The sequence below is a fragment of the Eretmochelys imbricata genome, chromosome 3, assembly GCF_965152235.1.
Source record: "Eretmochelys imbricata isolate rEreImb1 chromosome 3, rEreImb1.hap1, whole genome shotgun sequence".
Taxonomy (NCBI): Eukaryota; Metazoa; Chordata; order Testudines; family Cheloniidae; genus Eretmochelys; species Eretmochelys imbricata.
The window spans coordinates 12,138,576-12,157,340 of NC_135574.1; positions in this window are offsets into that span (position 1 = coordinate 12,138,576).

The window sequence follows — 18,765 nt, forward strand, 5'->3', positions numbered from 1 at the left end:
GAGGAATTGTACTGGTGTTTGGGGATTATCCGACAATTACATATTCCGTACCACCCCCAATCTGCAGGTCAGGTGGAACACATGAACCAAACAATAGAGACAATAGTAGCGAAGTTCTGTAAGGAGACTGGACTTAAGTGGCCAGATGCCTTGCCTATAGTCTTATGGCACATAAGACGAACCCCACGCATGCCCCTAGGCCTGTCCCCGTTTGAGGTGTTGTTTGGGAGACCAGCTTTAGTTCCGGGAACTTATGTTCCTGCACATGCTAGCCTCTTGGATGGAGATGAAACTTTGGTCAGATATGTTGCCAGATTGCAAAAGGAGCTGACTGACAACCAGTCTGAAGCTCAATTGTTTCAAACCTCACCCTTAGGGTGACAGGTTCATTCTTTTAACCCAGGGGACTGGGTAATGGTAAAAAAGATCCCCCGCACCGACCCCCTGGAACCCCAGTGGGAGGGGCCGTACCAGGTTCTGTTATGTACTTATTCTGCTTTAAAAGTTGCAGGTAAAGGTTCCTGGATCCATCATAGCTAAGTTAAGTTGGCACTGGGACCCCCATCTGACCCTGACAAGCCATCGGACGAGCCACTTCATGAATGAATGCCGCTACCAACCCATGGACTGAGCTCTCCAGCTATTGGGACCTTTACAGCCCACCAGAACTTCTTGTGTTCCTGTTTATTGGACTTACATTGGTGTTGTTGTTTTTTGTATGGTACAGAGGCAGATGCCGACATTGGTATGGTTTGCCTGAGGGGTTCTCTCCCTATTCCCAAGTCCAGTACAAGTATGGGAGGGCAATAGCTTCTTGAATTTAACCCACGCTATAAAACAGGGTGTGAATCGAATGCAGTGTTGGATTTGTATTCATACCCCCACATATTTGGGTCAGGGGGTCCTGTTGGTAGGGGTACCTATCCCTCTTAATTGAACACTCCAAGCTAAGCTATGGGCAAACAATACATTCAACTGGAATGTTACGATCCGAAGATGGTCTATTGATATGGTGGCCTAGGGTAATTATGCTTTATGTGTGTCACGACGTAAGGGCATGGAAAATACAGTTTTTGTGGGGAATTTTGTGGGGTGCAAGGACACCACCCAGATCAGCTCTGGTGCAGCAGGCCCCTCCACCTACTCCGGGGCCCCGTGGCCAGTCCCTGAGGGGTCTGGCTGGTACTGGTTATGCCATCACACAGCCTATAAGATTCCCCCAGCAGGATGGTGTGGTACCTTAGGGGCTATAGTACTCTCCGTGACAGTACACCAGACCCTAACCCAGGGAGAGATCCGCAATGTAGTATGGAGAAACCGACAAAGTATTCCTTTAAACCCTCTTTCACAATGGCCTACAGGCTTTCACTCCTTTGGGTGTTGGTTTCTGCCATGGTTACGAGTAAGCGAGCTAGAAAAATGTATAGTTAACATTTCAGCTGCTTTGGAATTAATGGCAAATGCAACTGCAGACGCCTTATCTGCCCTTCAAATTGAAGTAACTCAGTTATCCCAAGCTACATTGCAAAACCGCCTAGCCCTGGACTATCTCCTTGCAAATCAGGGTGAGGTTTGTGCTCTGGTTAACTCAAGCTGTTGTGTATTTGTAAATCGGCACCACAGGGTGGAAATGGACATCCACATCCTCATGCAGCAGGCAGCCCTATTCCACCACGCCAGCCTTGACAATACCAGCACTGGATTCCCGGAGGTCTGGAACTGGCTCACCTCATGGCTACCGGATGTGGGTGCTTGGGGATGGCATATTTTATTTAATTATTTCGGCTGGTATTGCTTTTGTGTTATTTTTTGTATGCCTACAATGTTGTAGTATGTGCTGTCGGCAACTGCTAACCCTGCATCGCGGTTACTCAGCCCTGATATAGCTTACTGACGTACAAAAGAAAAGGGGGGACTGTTAAGGAAAAGGTAGTATATGTGACTCCATTTTGGTTTGGGGCCCACCATTGTCTAAAAGCAAGCACGTCATGCACCAGGAGGAGTGTTCCTTAGATACTGCATTTCTGTGGAAACCCTCCCCCTTATTTCCAGCCTGTCTCGACTCCCGGTTTCTGTTCTTTGTCTGTTCCTAACTCCCTGCCTCCTGGCCTTGTGATGTGGGCCTCCCATCCTGATAAGAAAGGTTACTGATGCATTGCTTTAGGACCATGTTGTGTAGTTGAAGTAATAGTTTAGCACAGGAAATGTACCTAGCAGGGATAGGTGGTAGATAAGGAAAGGGTTTGTCTATTGGCTAAGGTTTCCGATGCACGAGGACAACATGCTTTGCTAAAAGGTATATAATCTTTGTATAACCTGCATTCGGGGTCCCCTTCTGACTAGCAGGGGCGCACCACGCTCGAGCGTAATAAACTTAATATCTTTGGGAAGTCTGCAGTTGTGGACTTTGTTTGTGGGCCTCAGCCTAGACTCGAACTGCGCGTGACCTATCAGGTATAATTCGCAACGGACCCCAAATATGGCAATCAGCTAAACCCTGAGCAGGTGGGCAAGACTCACCAGCCAGACACCCAGGAAAGAATTCTCTGTCGGAACTCAGATCCCTCCCTATCTAGCATCCCATCACAGACCATTGGGCATATTTACCACTAATAGTCAAAGATCAATTAATTTGCAAAATTAGGCTATCTCATCATACCATCCCCTCCATAAACTTACCAAGCTTAGTCTTGAAGCCAGATATGTTTTTTGCCTCCACTGCTCCCCTTTGAAGGCTGTTCCAGAACTTCACTCCTTTGATGGTTAGAAACCTTTGTCTAATTTCAAGTCTAAATTTCCTGATGGCCAGTTTATATCCATTTGTTCTTCTGTCCACATGGGTACTGAGCTTAAATAATTCCTCTCCATCCCCGGTATTTATCCCTCTGATATATTTATAGAGAGCAATCATATCTCCCCTCTGCTTTCTTTTGGTTAGGCTAAACAAGCCAAGCTCTTTGAATCTCCTTTCATAAGACAGGTTTTCCATTCCTCGGATCATCCTAATAGCCCTTCTCTGTACCTGTTCCAGTTTGAATTCATCCTTCTTAAACATGGGAGACCAGAACTGCACATAGTATTCCAGGTGAGGTCTCACCAGTGCCTTGTATAACGGTACTAACACCTCCTTATCTCTACTGGAAATATCTCGCCTGATGCATCCCAAAACCGCATTAGCTTTTTTCATGGCCATATCACATTGGTGGCTCATAGTCATCCTGTGATCAACCAATACTCCGAGGTCCTTCTCCTCCTCCGTTACTTCCAAGTGATGCATCCCCAGCGTATAACAAAAATTCTTGTTATTAATCCCTAAATGCATGACCTTGCACTTTTCACTATTAAATTTCATCCTATTACTATTACTCCAGTTTACAAGGTCATCCAGATCTTCCTGTATGATATCCCGGTCCCTCTCTGTATTGGCAATACCTCCCAGCTTCGTGTCATCCGCAAACTTTATTAGTACATTCCCACTTTTTGTGCCAAGGTCAGTAATAAAAAGATTAAATAAGATTGGTCCCAAAACCGATCCCTGAGGAACTCCACTGGTAACCTCCCTCCAGCCTGACAGTTCACTTTTCATTATGACCCATTGTAGTCTCCCCTTTAACCAGTTCATTATCATTAACCAGTTCATTATCATTATCCACCTTTGAATTTTCATATTGATCCTCATCTTTTCCAATTTAGCTAATAATTCCCCATGTTGAACCATACCAAATGCCTTACTGAAATCTAGGTAAATTAGATCCACTGCATTTCTGTTGTCTAAAAAATCTGTTACCTTCTCAAAGAAGGAGATCAAGTTGGTTTGGCACAATCTACCTTTTAGAAAACCATGTTGTATTTTGTCCCAATTACCATTGACCTCAATGTCCTTAACTAATTTCTCCTTCAAATTTTTTTCCAAGACCTTGCATACTACAGATGTCAAATTAACAGGCCTGTAGTTACCTGGATCACTTTTTTCCCTTTCTTAAAAATAGGAACTATGTTAGTAATTCTCTAGTCATACGCTACAACCCCTAAATTTACAGATTAATTAAAAATTCTTGCTAATGGGCTTGCAATTTCATGTGCTGGTTCCTTTAATATTCTTGGATGAAGATTATCTGGGCCCCCCGATTTAGTCCCATTAAGCTGTTTGAGTTTGACTTCTACCTCGGATGTGGTAATATCTACCTCCATATACTCATTCCCATTTGTCATCCTACCATTATCCCTAAACTCCTCATTAGCCTCATTAAAGACTGAGGCAAAGTATTTGTTTCGATATTGGGCCATGCCTAGATTATCCTTAACCTCCACTCCATCGTCAGTGTTTAGCGGTCCCACTTCTTCTTTCTTTGTTTTCTTCTTATTTATATGGCTATAGAACCTTTTACTATTGATTTTAATTCCCTTTGCAAGGTCCAACTCTACATGGCTTTTGGCCTTTCTCACTTTATCCCTACACGTTCTGACTTCAATAAGGTAGCTTTCCTTGCTAATCCCTCCCATTTTCCACTCCTTGTAGGCTTTCTGTTTTTTCTTAATCACCTCTCTGAGATGCTTGCTCATCCAGCTAGGTCTACAACTCCTGCCTATGAGTTTTTTCCCCTTTCTTGGGATGCAGGCTTCTGATAGTTTCTGCAACCTTGACTTGAAGTAATTCCAGGCCTCCTCCGCCTTTAGATCCACAAGTTCTTCAATCCAATCCACTTCCCTAACTAATTTCTTTACTTTTTTAAAGTTAGCTCTTTTGAAATAAAAAACCCTCATCACAGATCTATTTTTTTTATCTCTCTAAACCCATTGTTTTGTGCTGGAATCATGGGAGTCAGGAAGAAATCCCCTCCAGAGGTATATTATTGCACCACCAGGTATATTAATAACAATATGGTCTGCTCTGGCAGGTGTGCTAGATATGTTATGTAGATATATTCATAATAATATGGTGTGCTATCTGGCAGTATCCTCTGGCAGGTGTGCTAGATATTTGCATCTGCCCCTGAGCCTCATGGGACAGGATCTTAGAGCTGTAGAAGTCAAACATGGTAAAGACCTGGTCTGTCATTTAATCCATCCTTCTGCCAATGAAGGTGTCAGGGTTCCGCTCCCCCCCACTCTGAACTCTGCGGTACAGATGTGGGGACCCGCATGAAAGACCCCCTCTGTTTATATTCTACCAGCTTAGGTTAAAACTTCCCCAAGGCACAAATTCCTTTCCTTGTCCTTGGACAGTATTGCTGCCACCACCAAGTGATTTACACAAAAATTTAGGGAAGGGTCACTTGGAATCCCTATCCCCCACAAGTCCCTTCACCCCCTTTCCTGGGGAGGCTTGAGAATAATATACCAACCAATTGCCTTAGCAGTGAGGGCAGAGACCATACCCTTTGTCTTCAGGACACTGAAAATCAATCAGGTTCTTAAAAGAAGAACTTTATTATAAAGAAAAAGTAAAAGAATCACACCTGCAAAATCAGGATGGAAGGTAACTTTACAGGGTAATAAAAAGATTTAAAGCACAGAGGATTCCCTTCTAGGCTCAGCTTCACAGTTCCAAAAACAGGAATAAAACTACCTCTGTAGCATAGGAAAATTCACAAGCTAAAACAAAAGATAACCTAATGCATTTCCTTGCCTTACTTACAATTTCTGTGATTTTAGATGGATTATTCCAGATATATTTTCAGGGGATGTTGTACCTGCTTGGCTTCTCTCTCCATCTAGAGAGGGAACCAAAAAAGAGAACAACAAACAAATCCTTCCCCTCCAGATTTGACAGTATCTTCTTTCCTCATTGGTCCTTCTGGTCAGGTGCCAACTAGGTTATTTGAACTGTTTAACCCCTTACAGGTAAGGCAATTCAGTACAGCTGCCAAGGAGGGATTTTATACTACTCTTCCCTCTATATTTATGACAGAAGGTTTGCTCTCTACAGTGTATTTCCTGGAGCTATGTCAAGTCTAACTTTACATGCCTCAGGCAACAGGTGCTTCCACCATTTTAACTATAGTCCAATATTCCTCATTAGCTCCCTCTTGGTTCATCCAAACAATTCTTCTTTCTTCTCTACACCATTTAAATATTTGTAGCCCATATCTCTACCTTAGCCAAACAAAGCATAATTAAAGCATGGGATCAGTGGTCTATTCCAAATCATAGAATATCAGGGTTGGAAGGGACTTCAGGAGGTCATCTAGTCCAACCCCCTGCTCAAAGCAGGACCAACCCCAACTAAATCATCCCAGCCAGGGCTTTGTCAAGCCTGACCTTAAAAACTTCTAAGGAAGGAGATTCCACCACCTCCCTAGGTAACCCATTCCAGTGCTTCACCACCCTCCTAGTGAAAAAGTTTTTCCTAATATCCAGTCTAAACCTCCCACACAGCAACTTGAGACCATTGCTTCTTGTTCTGTCATCTGCCACCACTGAGAACAGTCTAGATCCATCCTCTTTGGAACTCCCTTACGGGTAGTTGAAAGCAGCTATCAAATCCCGCCTCATTCTTCTCTTCTGCAGACTAAACAATCCCAGTTCCCTCAGCCTCTCCTCATAAGTCATGTGCTCCAGCCCCCTCATCATTCTTGTTGCCTTCCGCTGGACTCTTTCCAATTTTTCCACATCCTTCTTGTAGTATGGGGCCCAAAACTGGACACGGTACTCCAGATGAGGCTTCCCTTGATCTGCTGGCAATGCTCCTACTTATACAGCCCAAAATGCCATTAGCCTTCTTGGCAACAAGGGCACACTGTTGACTCATATCCAGCTTCTCGTCCGCTGCAACCCCTAGGTCCTTTTCTGCAGAACTGCTGCCTAGCCACTTGGTCCCTAGTCTGTAGCGGTGCATGGGATTCTTCTGTCCTAAATGCCACAGAGCTCTGTATTGATTGCATATCTGAGGAGGATCGTGGGTTAGTGTTGGTATTTCTGAAACGTTGTCCAATGATAGAAATATGGGCAGTACCGTGTCATGACTAAGGCTAAGATTTTGTCATGGTTATTTTTTGTGAAAGTCATGGACAGGTCATGGGCAATAAACAAAACTTCATGGAACCCGTGAAGTGTCTGTGACTTTTGCTGCTGCAGTTCCATGGTTTCTCCCACCACCGTGGTGGCTGGAACCCTGAGGAGGCCCCAGTGATGAGCTGCCTAAATCTTAACAACGGGTTCCCTCCTCACCCTAAGAGGGGGTCGTTGCCCACCCCTGCCCTCCGGGACTCCTGCCCCATCCAACCCCCACACAGCCCTTGACGCCCCCCCCCCCCCCGGACCCCTGCCCCATTCACCCCCCTCCCCTGTCCCCTGACTGCTCCCGGAACTGGGCAGGAGGGCTTGTGGGCCACCATAGTGGGTGCCCACCCCACCCCTAAGAGCCAGAGGAACCTGCCGGGGGGCGAGGTGGGGAGTCCTGGCGGTGCTTACCTGGGGTAGCTCCCAGGAAGCATCCGGCAGGTCCCTCTGGCTCCTACGGGTTGGGGAGCGTAGCTAGGGGAGGAGCAGGGGGAGCGGCCGCTCCCCCCACTGATCACATCAAAAGTGGCACCTTAGGCGCCGACTCCCTGGGTGCTCTGGGGCTGGAGCACCCAGGGGGAAAATTTGGTGGGTGCAGAGCACCCACCGGCAGCTCCCCGCCCCGCGCCCGTCCCCAGCTCACCTCCACTCCGCCTCCATCTCCTCCCCTGAACGCACCGCCCCGGTCTGCTTCTCCGCGCGCCCCCCGGCTTCCCACGAATCAGCTGTTCGGCGGAAAGCCTGGGAGGGCTGAGAAGCAGGCCGTGGCTTCCCGCTCAGGCCAAGGGTGGAGGAGGTGAGCTGGGACGGGGAACGCTTCCCCTGTGCCCCCCCGCCCCCCCGTGGGTTACCTGCTGCAGTGCGGGTGGCCCTCCTCGCCCCCCCACGCCCGAGCTCACCTCTGCTCCGCCTCCCTGGGCCTGAGCGGGAAGCCGCGGCCTACTTCTCAGCCTGCCCCAGCTTCCCGTGCGAACCGCTGATTCGCGGGAAGCCGGGGGGGGGCGGAGAAGCAGAGCCGGGCGGCGCGTTCATGGGAGGAGGCGGAGGCGGAACGGAGGTGAGCTGGGGCCGAGCGCCAAATTCTCCCCGTGGGTGCTCCAGCCCCGGAGCACCCTGGGAGTCAGCGCCTAAGGTGCCACTTTTGATGTGATCAGTGGGGGGAAGCGGCCGCTCCCCCTGCTCCTCCCCTAGCTATGCTCCCCCACCCGTAGGAGCCAGAGGGACCTGCCGGATGCTTCCTGGGAGCTGCCCCAGGTAAGCACCGCCGGGACTCCCCACCTTGCCCCCCGGCAGGTTCCTCTGGCTCTTAGGGGTGGGGTGGGCACCCACTATGGTGGCCCACAAGACCCTCCTGCCCAGTTCTGGGAGCAGTCAGGGGACAGGGGAGGGGGGTGGATGGGCAGGGGTCTGGGGGGGGGGGGGTGTCAAGGACTGCGGGGGGGTTGGATGGGGCAGGGAACAGCCAGTTCTAAAAGGGCTTCTAAATTTAACAACCGGTTCGTGCGAACTGGTGCGAACCGGCTCCAGCTCTCCACCGGAGGGCCCCCTCAGGAGTCTGTCACCTGTTGCTGGAGCGTTGCGGGGGGGCCCTGTCGCTTGTCGATGCTGTTGCCTGTCCCTGGAACCCTGCCAAGGCCCTGCAGCCCCTGGGGCTGAAGCAGAGAATGTCAGGGAGGTCTCTGGAAGTCCCGGATTCGGTGACTTCCATGACCTCCGTGACATAAACATAGCCTTCGTCATGACTTCTGGGTTGTGTTAGTGCTGGTGACTTGTGGGACAACGCTGTCATGTTGCATCAAAATATCCTCCAAGCATCATCATGCAGCGAGGTTCTGTCTCCACCTACAAGACCCTGAGAGTCCTTTGGAAAGCAGTGAAGTTAGGCACAACAACAACCTGGGAGAACTGGGATTATTCCAGATATAGCAGCGTGGGTGAGAATCCTACATCTGGGTCTGTTCTTTTCACTTTACCATGGGAGAGGTTAGGTAGTCTGGCCAGGGAGCCCATCCCATGGAGCGGGGGTGGCCAACCTGAGCCTGAGAAGGAGCCAGATTTTACCAATGTACATTGCCAAAGAGCCACAGTAATACATCAGCAGCCCCCCATCAGCTTCTCCCCTACCCCGCTCCCAGCACCTCCCCCCACCGGCAGCCCCGCCGATTAGCGCCTCCCTTCTTGCACCTCCCAATCAGCTGTTTTGTGGCGTGCAGGAGGCTTGGAGGGGGAGGAGGGAGGAACAAGGGCACAGCAGGCTCAGGGGAGGGGGAAGGAAGGGGTGGAGTGGGCGCAGGGCCTGTGGCAGAGCCAAGGGTTGAGCCGTGAGTGCCCCCCGACCCATTGGAAAATTAGCCCCTGTAGCTTCAGCCCTGGAGTTGGTGCCTATCCAAGGAGCCGCATATTGACTTCTGAGGAGCCGCATGGGGCTCCGGAGCCACAGGTTGGCCACCCCTGCCCTAGAGGAGAAGGGAGACGAGCAGCACCCAGACTAAAACGCCCATGAGTCACCACTGCGCCTTTTAAGCAGATGCAGTTTAATGTTGAACTCACTCGAAACAGAACATTTGGATTTAGTTTAGTTTACTTGAAACTAAACATTTTTTGACATTTCCAAATCCAAATTTTTTGGAACTTTTCATTCTGTGAAAAATGTCAGTTTGTTCAGATTTGGGATGAAAGCAAATGTTAAAATATTGGAATTTTCCACAGCGTTTTCGCTCAGCAGGATTATTTCTATGTTCAAAAAGGACTCCACCCTCACCTTGTACCTTTCCTTCACATTGTTGCCTCTCTGTGTGAGATAATGTATTGTATTTGTCTTCATAGCATAGAGTTATATAGCATCATGGTCAAGTGATATAGAAATTATTGTGATGTCACAGATTTAATTATCATTGTGACTTCAACACAAGGCCAAGTTAAGAAAAAAACTAGGCTGGAAGAGAGGAAGCATTTGGTTTTTTTCAACCCCTTCGAGATGATGAAATAGGAGTAATACCAATGCCTTGTGCGTCTGTCATGCTTGTCACTCTCATCCCTCTTTTACACATGAAGGACTGAAGCTAAGTGACTTGACCCAGTTCCCTGAGAAAGTCTTTGCAGGCATTGCAGGGAACTGAACCCACGTCTCCAACTAGTGGCCCAACCCTTGTGTTATCCTTTCTCTTTCAGAGAGCAAGCATGCTGAGAAGGGGGTAAACCTCACCCAGGAAACCCCCCGTTTCCCTTTGAACTGCTGCTGCCGTAGCATAAACTGTGATCTCCTCTTGCACACCTGTCTTTCTCAAGATCAGCTAAATCTATACTGTGGTTACACATCCGATGCGGTTTCTTGCAGTGGTTAATGTCTGATAGTTAATAGATATTTTATAGATAGCAAGGGAGCTGCTTTGAAACAAACCCTCAGCCACTCACATTGCTCTGCAGTTGCTCCTAACCAGGAGGGGGTGGCAGGGGAAGAGGGATTGAGAGTTGCCAGAAACGTGTGCTGGATTTTAATCATAGGCAGGGTTGTTTGTTTTTTTTTCCAGCCTGTTGCATGTCAATTTCTATAGGGTAGATTTTCACCTTGCAGTCTGTCCCCAGGAAGGGACAGCATGTGTTTCCACTGCCCTAGGTGCAGAACAGGGCAGGGCTGCTGGAACAATTTTGACAGTGGGGGTGCTGAGAGGCGTTGAACCAAACTGTAAACCCTGTATGTAATGGAAACCACTTCAAGCCAGGGTGGAGCAGCACTCCCACACACACCCCTAGTTCCAGCACCTATGGAACAGGGACTGAATTGTGACTCAGAGTTGGGTCCCTGGTTCCTTCCCTACCCCAGGGAAGAAGTAAGCTGGGTCACCCCTTTACCTGGGTTCCACCTATTGCCTGCCCACCTGTACAGGAGGAAGAGTAGCAGTCTGAGGGAGGGTTGCTCTCCCTGCCTGCGCTGTGACCTGTTATTATCTGTATTACCGGCGTGCCTAGAAGCCTGTGTCATGGTCCAGAACCCCATTGTGCGAGATGCTGTACCAACATATAACAAAAAGACAGGCTCTGCCCCAGAGAACTTGCAGTCTAGAGACTAAAACAAGAGACAACAGATGGATACAGACAGACGGGGGAGCACAAGGAGACCACACGACATTATAGGTCAGCATGACCGGCAGTGGTGTTAGTTGACAATGGTTAGGCCAGGGGTGTACTGATTTCTGCAGCCATTGGGGCACAGAAGAGTTGTGAGGAGGGATGTAAAGGTGAATAATGAGGTGGTTTTGTGGGTGTTTTTGGGGAGCACCTCCCATGTGTGAGGGGCAGCTGGGGAGAGAGCATGCAAGTGCTGGTGTGAACATGTCACAAGTGGGTTATGCAGGCTGGCATCCTGGGCCAGTTGAAGGTGGCAGTCGACATCTCAGCAGGGCATGAGCGATGGCAGGGAGGGGGGGATAGATCACAAAAGTGAAAATGAGCAGCTTATAGCTGACTCAATGGGGAAGGAAAAGACAGTGGAAGGATGCAAAGGGAGGGGGGCATCGTGGAAATGACCAGCCAGGAAAATGATCTTTGCAGCAGCCTTCTGAATGGAGATGAGCCAGACAAGATGGCATTTGTCAAGGCCAGAGGACAGGATGTTTCAGTAATCGAGACGTGTTGTGTGGATGGATAGGAAAGGCCGTACCTTAAAGCATAGGCACCGAGTTTCTAATCTGCCAGGGAGTGCTCCTCCCCCGGCTCTGCCCAGGCCCCTCTCCCACTACACCCCTTCCCCCAATGTCCCACCCCCGCCCTGCTATTTCCCATCCCCACCCCACCTCTTCCGCACCTCTTCCTGACCCCCCGCCTCTTCTCTCCCAGTTCCACCCCCTCCCCCGCGTGCGCTGTGCCCTCGCTCCTCGCCCCCCCCAGCACCTCCTGATGCCATGAGACAGCTGATCCATGGTAGGCGCTGGGAAGGAGGGAGAGGCACTGATCAGCGGGGCTTGTTGGCGGGCAGGCAGTGCTGGCAGGAAGGAAAGGTGTTGATAGGGGTGATCAGCACCCACCATTGTTTTCCTGTGGGTGCTCCAGCCCCAGAGCACCCACGGAGCCGGCGCCTATGCCTTAGAGATGTTATACAGAGAGAATCAACAAGATGTGAGGAGCTAGAGAGAAGCCTGAGTCAAAGACGATGTCCTGGTTACTGGCAGGGAACCCATACAGAGGAGTTAGAGGGTGTTTAATTCCTCTGTGGGGGAAGAGAGCACCATAGGCATTTCCATACTGAATTAGACCTAGGGTCCTCTAGGACAGTGTCCTGTCGCCGGCAGTGACTGATGCTAAATGCTGCAGGGGAAGAACAAGACACCCGGCAGTAGGCAGCTGTGGGATAATTTAGATCTCATCTGAATCCCTAGTAGTTAGAGATTAGTTTAAACTATGAAGCATGAGGTTAAATATCCCGTGCAACAGTTTTTGTTAGCACTAACTATTTGGACTCTGGATACTCTTGTTATTCATAGAAATGTCTAATCCCTCTTTCAATCTTGCTAAGTTCTTGGTCTCAAGGACATCCTGGGGCAATGTGTTCCATCCGGGCCGTCCCTACCCATACACAAAGTTCGCAGCTGCATGCTGCTTCAGCCTCTGCTCCGCCTCTTCCCCATGGCCCCCGCCCCTGCTCTACCCCATCCCCACCTCTGCTCTGGACCAGCAGTGGGGGAAGCGGGGGGGGGAGGGGGGGCGGTCACCAAAATGGCTAGGGACGGCCCTGAGTTCCATAGACTAATTACATATTGTGTGAAAAAGCATTTCCTTTTATGGGTGTGTAAATTCGCTGCTAATTTAGCCCATAAATAGTTCCCAGGTACACATCTTTATTTTTTCGGAAGTCCCAGTTTTTTTAATGCAAATTGTGACTCATTTCCAAACAGTACGATTTCTGCCTGATCTGCCTTATCTGCCTTATCGCTATAGTATCTGAGCACAGCATAACCCTTAATATATTGATCCTCCCAACAGCCCTCTGAGATAGGGAAGTGTTAGTATCACCATTTTACAGATAGGGGCTGGCGCACAGAGGGTATTTCTATGATGCATCTGGGAGCAAGCCTCCCAGCCCGGGGAAAGAGACTTACACTAACAGGGCTCAAGCTAGCGCACTAAAAACAGCGATGTGGACATGAGAGCCCCCCAGTGCTCCCAGTTACCGTGCAGACATACCTAGAGAGGCTAAGTGACTTGCCCAGGGTCACCCAGGAAGTCTGTGGCGTAGCAGGGAATTGAACCTACGGGTCCCAAGTCTCAGGCTGGCATTCTAGCCACTGGATCTTCCATCCTTTTCTGTTTCTGGGGTTTTATAACAGATAACTCTGATGTAAAATGAAACAATTTTCAAAGGATGTCAGTATGAGCTTTCCTCCTTGTTACACATACACATTCAGAGACTGCACTCTGGTTTATCACAGGGAAATGTACCCGCGGAACAACTACATTAATCAGCTCCTTTCGTCTCTGGATATAGGGGGCCCGATTCTCCCCTAATTCACATTGGTGTAAATCTGGAGTAGCTGCACTGAAGTCAACAGAATTATATCTTATCTGTCTGGTGTGTGACAGAAGAGAAACAGACCTATTATCTTGCATCTCAGCAATGAATTTGGGAACAGAATGCACTGGAAAATTTGGAAAATAGAAAAGAAAAGAGCAATAATCCGTTCTTTTTGGTGTTTATTGGAAAAAAAACCTGTCTGAGTAGTTTTATCCTTCATGTCAATTAAAATCTAAAACCAGAAGCCCGTACACCTGATTCAAGACTATTTTACTCCAGTTTTATGTCAGTGTAACACCACTGATTTCATTCAGGTTACACTCATATAGAACTAGAGTGGGGTTTGCTCCCCACACTGGCCCTGCAAGGGCTTTAGGCCAGTTGGGCCCAATCAGCTAATTAGGCCACAAACAGGAGCTTGAGGCTGGAGGGAATTAGAGAGAAGCTCATCTGGGAGAGGCAGGCAGGGAGAGGGAGAGAGTGACAAACCCAGAGGCGTGGGGAAGGCCAGGAAGTATAGAAGCAGCTCAGGAAAGGCAGCAAGGGGGAGGGATCAGACCTTGGCTGTTATGTAGAGGGTCCCTGAGCTGGAACCTGGCGTAGAGGGTGGGCCTGGGTTCCCCTGCCAGCTGCTGCAGGAGTGGCACTATGAGGCAGTGAAATGGAAGACTGTTGGAGATGGCTAGAAAGCAGGAACCTTGCTATGCTCTCCCTGGATGGGGAAACCACCATTGTGACCTGGCTGGAGGGCTGAGTCACAGAGAAGATGCTGTGGTTCCTGGAGCGAGAGAGGGGCTGCAGGGGAGAAACTGAAAGGGGGTAACCTGTGGAAGGAGTGTAAGCCTGATGGAACTAATCCCCAGAATCACTAGGAGGTGGCACTGTCCAGTGGTGAGTAGAGCAAACCTGTTACAGAGTAACACCGGTAAATCAAGTGCTCTCTCTCATTGTGTGGGTGGGTTGGGATATATACACACATGCTTTTTATACTGCTTTATGTATGGAACACAAAAAGAACACATGTATGAAGGACTCAGCAAACTGTTGAACATTTATTGGAAGTAGTTCAGACCTGATCCCTGGGCTGTGACTGCTCTAGAGAGGCAGAGATTCACCACTTGGTAGAGGCCCAACTCAATTGCTGGGCACTAGCAAAGTTTAGGGCCAGAGTCTCATTTACCCTAAAGACCCTTTACATCACCCTGGCAGCAAAAGGCCCCTCTGTGCTGCCAGAGGGATCTACGGTGGACATGGGTCTGTTTCCTCAAAGGCTTTTAGGCATTTAACTCCCCCTGAAATTGCTTTGAGGGTATGGGTCTTGATTTAAATGAGAATCTGGCCCTGAAGTCTTGAGGCTTTAAGTAGGAGTTAAGTGGAGAGGAAGGATGGTCCACTGGTTAAAGGATTAGTCTAGGGCTTGGGAGATCTGGATTTAAGTCCTTTTTCACTTCCTGTGACTCCTTAGACAGGTCACTTAGTCTCTCTGTGCCTCATTTCCCCATCTGTGCGATGGGGATATTAGCACTGCCCTGCCTCAAGGGGTGGGTGTTGTGAGGATAAATATGCTGGAGATTGCAGTGATTGATAGAAGTGGTGCTGGCCCTGTGCACAGGAGGGAGTTTCATCCCAGGTTCCAAAGAGCTTTCTTTTATTAGTCTGCAGAATCCCTGATGTGACCTGGTAGCTGGCATCCCTTTACTAGCCCTTCCTCTTAAGAAGTGGTTCACCTGTGGTTATGGCATGCCATAGCCCAGCTCTGGCCAGCACCTCCACTGTGTCTCTGCATGCCACAACGGGCAACTGCTTGGCTTGTGACCCGTCATCTGTACATGGAAACACAAAATTGTGTTTTTATGTCACCTGGCAAAGCCCAAGCAGCCCACAATGCCAGAGCCCACAGCCACAAAACACCTGCTTTGAGCTTTGTGAGCCACTGAGGTCTTGGGTGAAAATGTTAAGACCTGCCGCAGACGCACTCCCAAGGGTGGTGCCAGTCATGGGGCTAGAAGAGACAGCAAGGGTCTTCTCGTCTAACCCAATCCTAGCAGGTCTAGCCTGGATTGTCAGCGTATCGGCATAGTGCTATTGATGTCTGTATGCATCTGACCCTCTGTAGTTATGATTCCAAGATAGTGCTGGCTAGATGAGTTGCTGAGTGTGACTAAGCTGAGAACTCAGAGCAAATTGAGGTGGGTAAAGTCCTGAACGCTTGAGCAGAAAGTGCAAAGCATGCTTTGCATGAATGGGATATGGGGCCTTTCAGCTCTAGCCCATGGATTTATTTAGCCATAAGTGGCATGGCTGTTGGGAAAGATCTCTTTATTGAACATGTATAGAGAACAGAGTTACATGCTGAGAGGCCTATGTTTGTCTGGTACTTGGCTCTCTGCTCTCTTGCTTGGGTTCCGCAGTCCCCTGCTGTCATATCAAACTAGGGTTCTTCTGAAATGTGACTTTTTTTCTCCAGTTTCACCCAGCATGCTATGCACACCTGTAACCATCTGGGGGCTCTTTGATGCCTATTTTCTGTGATGGTACAGGGGCACTGATGTAGCTTTCACTGTGGCTGCATATGGATAAATGCTGACCCGTTTCCAGTCAGGCATGAACTTGTCTTAGGCATGCAGATGCCATTTAGTCTCACCATACACAGGTGCATCCTAGCATGTGGTGCTTAATGGAAGAGCATACAAAATAGGTATGGGTTATAACTAACCTAATTGAAGTGGTTTTGACGAGGGTTGCAAATATATGGTAGGACTTGATCTGATACCTTTCACCCACGCTAGAAAAATTATTAAAAAAATAAAGGTTTCAAAGCTTATGCTCAAATAAATTGGTTAGTCTCTAAGGTGCCACAAGTCCTCCTTTTCTTTTTTTAAAAAAATAAAGGAAATTCACCATGAAATGGAACCATTTCACCAAACCTGTGTATTTTCAACCACAATACAATTTCGCTCTCAGAACTATCCCAGTCGTATTCAGCCATTGTGATAATGGGATGATGATCAAGTCTCTCTTCCTGTTCTTGTTACAATCTTCGTCACAGAAATGAGATGTTGGATTAGTAAGGCCACCTGCGGTGGGTGGGAGGCACAAGCATCGTGCCCTACTTTAATCTGGTTTCCGAGTGGCAGCCGTGTTAGTCTGTATCCGTAAAAAGAAAAGGAGGACTTGTGGCACCTTAGAGACTAACCAATTTATTAGAGCATAAGCTTCATCGGATGCATGCAGTGGAAAATACAGTGGGGAGATTTATATACACAGAGAACATGAAACAATGGGTGTTACCATACAGACTGTAACAAGAGTGATCAAGAAAGGTGAGCTATTACCAGCAGGAGAGTGTGTGGGGGGGACCTTTTGAAGTGATGATCAAGGTGGGCCATTTCCAGCACTTTACAAGAACAGTAGGCGGGGAAATAAACAAGGGGAAATAGTTTTACTTTGTGTAATGATACATCCATTCCCAGTCTTTATTCAAGCCTATTTCCCCTTGTTTGTTTCCCCTCCTACTGTTCTTGTAAAGGGCTGGAAATGGCCCACCTTGATTATCACTACAAAAGGTTCCCGCCGCCCCTGCTCTCCTGCTAGTAATAGCTCACCTTACCTGATCACTCTTGTTACAGTAAAAAGAAAAGGAGTACTTGAAAGCTCATGCTCAAATAAATTGGTTAGTCTCTAAGGTGCCACAAGTACTCCTTTTCTTTTTGCGAATACAGACTAACACGGCTGTTACTCTGAAACCTCTTGTTACAGTGTGTATGGTAACACCCATTGTTTCATGTTCTCTGTGTGTATAAATCTCCCCACTATATTTTCCACTGTATGCATCCGATGAAGTGAGCTGTAGCTCACGAAAGCTTATGCTTTAATAAATTTGTTAGTCTCTAAGGTGCCACAAGTACTCTTCTTTTTACTTTAATCTGATCTTTAGACTCTATGGGGACTGGCTAGTACTTGTGTCCTACAAAGGCTGGGGGGAGGGAGGGAGAAATGGTGAGACACGAGTCAAGGCAGATTCCCTTAATAATGTCTCCTACAAAATACTCGGGCCAACCATATTCTCAGTCTTAACAGCACCTCCTGCCCTTATCTCAGGAGTGGCAGCATGATCCAGGGTACCAGAATGGGGATCCAAAGGATGTGGTGGTGGTCCTGCAGTGTCAGTGCCATGGGGGAAAAGAGGGGCAGATGGCCTTTAATTTCATAGCATCTTCCTTCTAGCAGCGCACTGGAGTGCAGGGAGGGGCTGTTGTCATCTAGCCTGACCCTCCATTGAATGGATAGAGCAGAGCACACTTACAGGCTGCCTCTTTGTGACCCAAGATCACTTGCTCCAAGGAGCATAGATGCAGGTGTAGCCTCTGCACAGACGGGACCCAGCTGCAGAAAGCTGAAGCAAAGGGAGTGAGGAGCAGCCAGCCAGTGATTTTAAGGCAGCAGCAGGTAGGGGCCAGTTACCTGGCGCAGTAGGGAGCAGGTTGTGTCTGTTTGCTGGAGGGGAGCTGTGGTGGAGGGTGTGTGGCAGAGGTTGGGGGTCTGTGTGGTGGAAGTTGTGCAGAGGGTATGTAGTGGAGGTTGTGGAGGACGGGTGCAGTGGAGGTTGCATGGAGGGTGTAGTCAGGGAGCAGAAGCAATACCATGTGACTTAAAGGACACAGCCATGCACCCTATCCAAATCAACAGTTTATGAACAATCCTTTAGCTGACCATCCAAACTGTCTGGCAAATACTTATGAATAACAAATTGGGATCAGTCTGTGAACCATTTGCAAACAGAAAATTCGGCAAAGTTCATCAGATAATTTATCTGCACCAGATAATTCAACATGTTCCACTCAATAAGCAGTTTTGTGTGTAATAGTAGCTAATGTGATATTGCTCCAAGGGTAGGTTTGGTTGCAGTTATCATGAATGCCGTCTTTCTAATGCTGCTCATTTTCAAGGGCTAGACTGGTTTCAGAGTAACAGCCGTGTTAGTCTGTATTCGCAAAAAGAAAAGGAGTACTTGTGGCACCTTAGAGACTAACCAATTTATTTGAGCATGAGCTTTCGTGAGCTACAGCTCACTTCATCAGATGCATACCGTGGAAACTGCAGCAGACTTTATATATACACAGAAAATATGAAACAATACCTCCTCCCACCCCACTGTCCTGCTGGTAATAGCTTATCTAAAGTAATCATCAGGTTAGGCCATTTCCAGCACAAATCCAGGTTTTCTCACCCTCCACCCCCCCACACAAATTCAC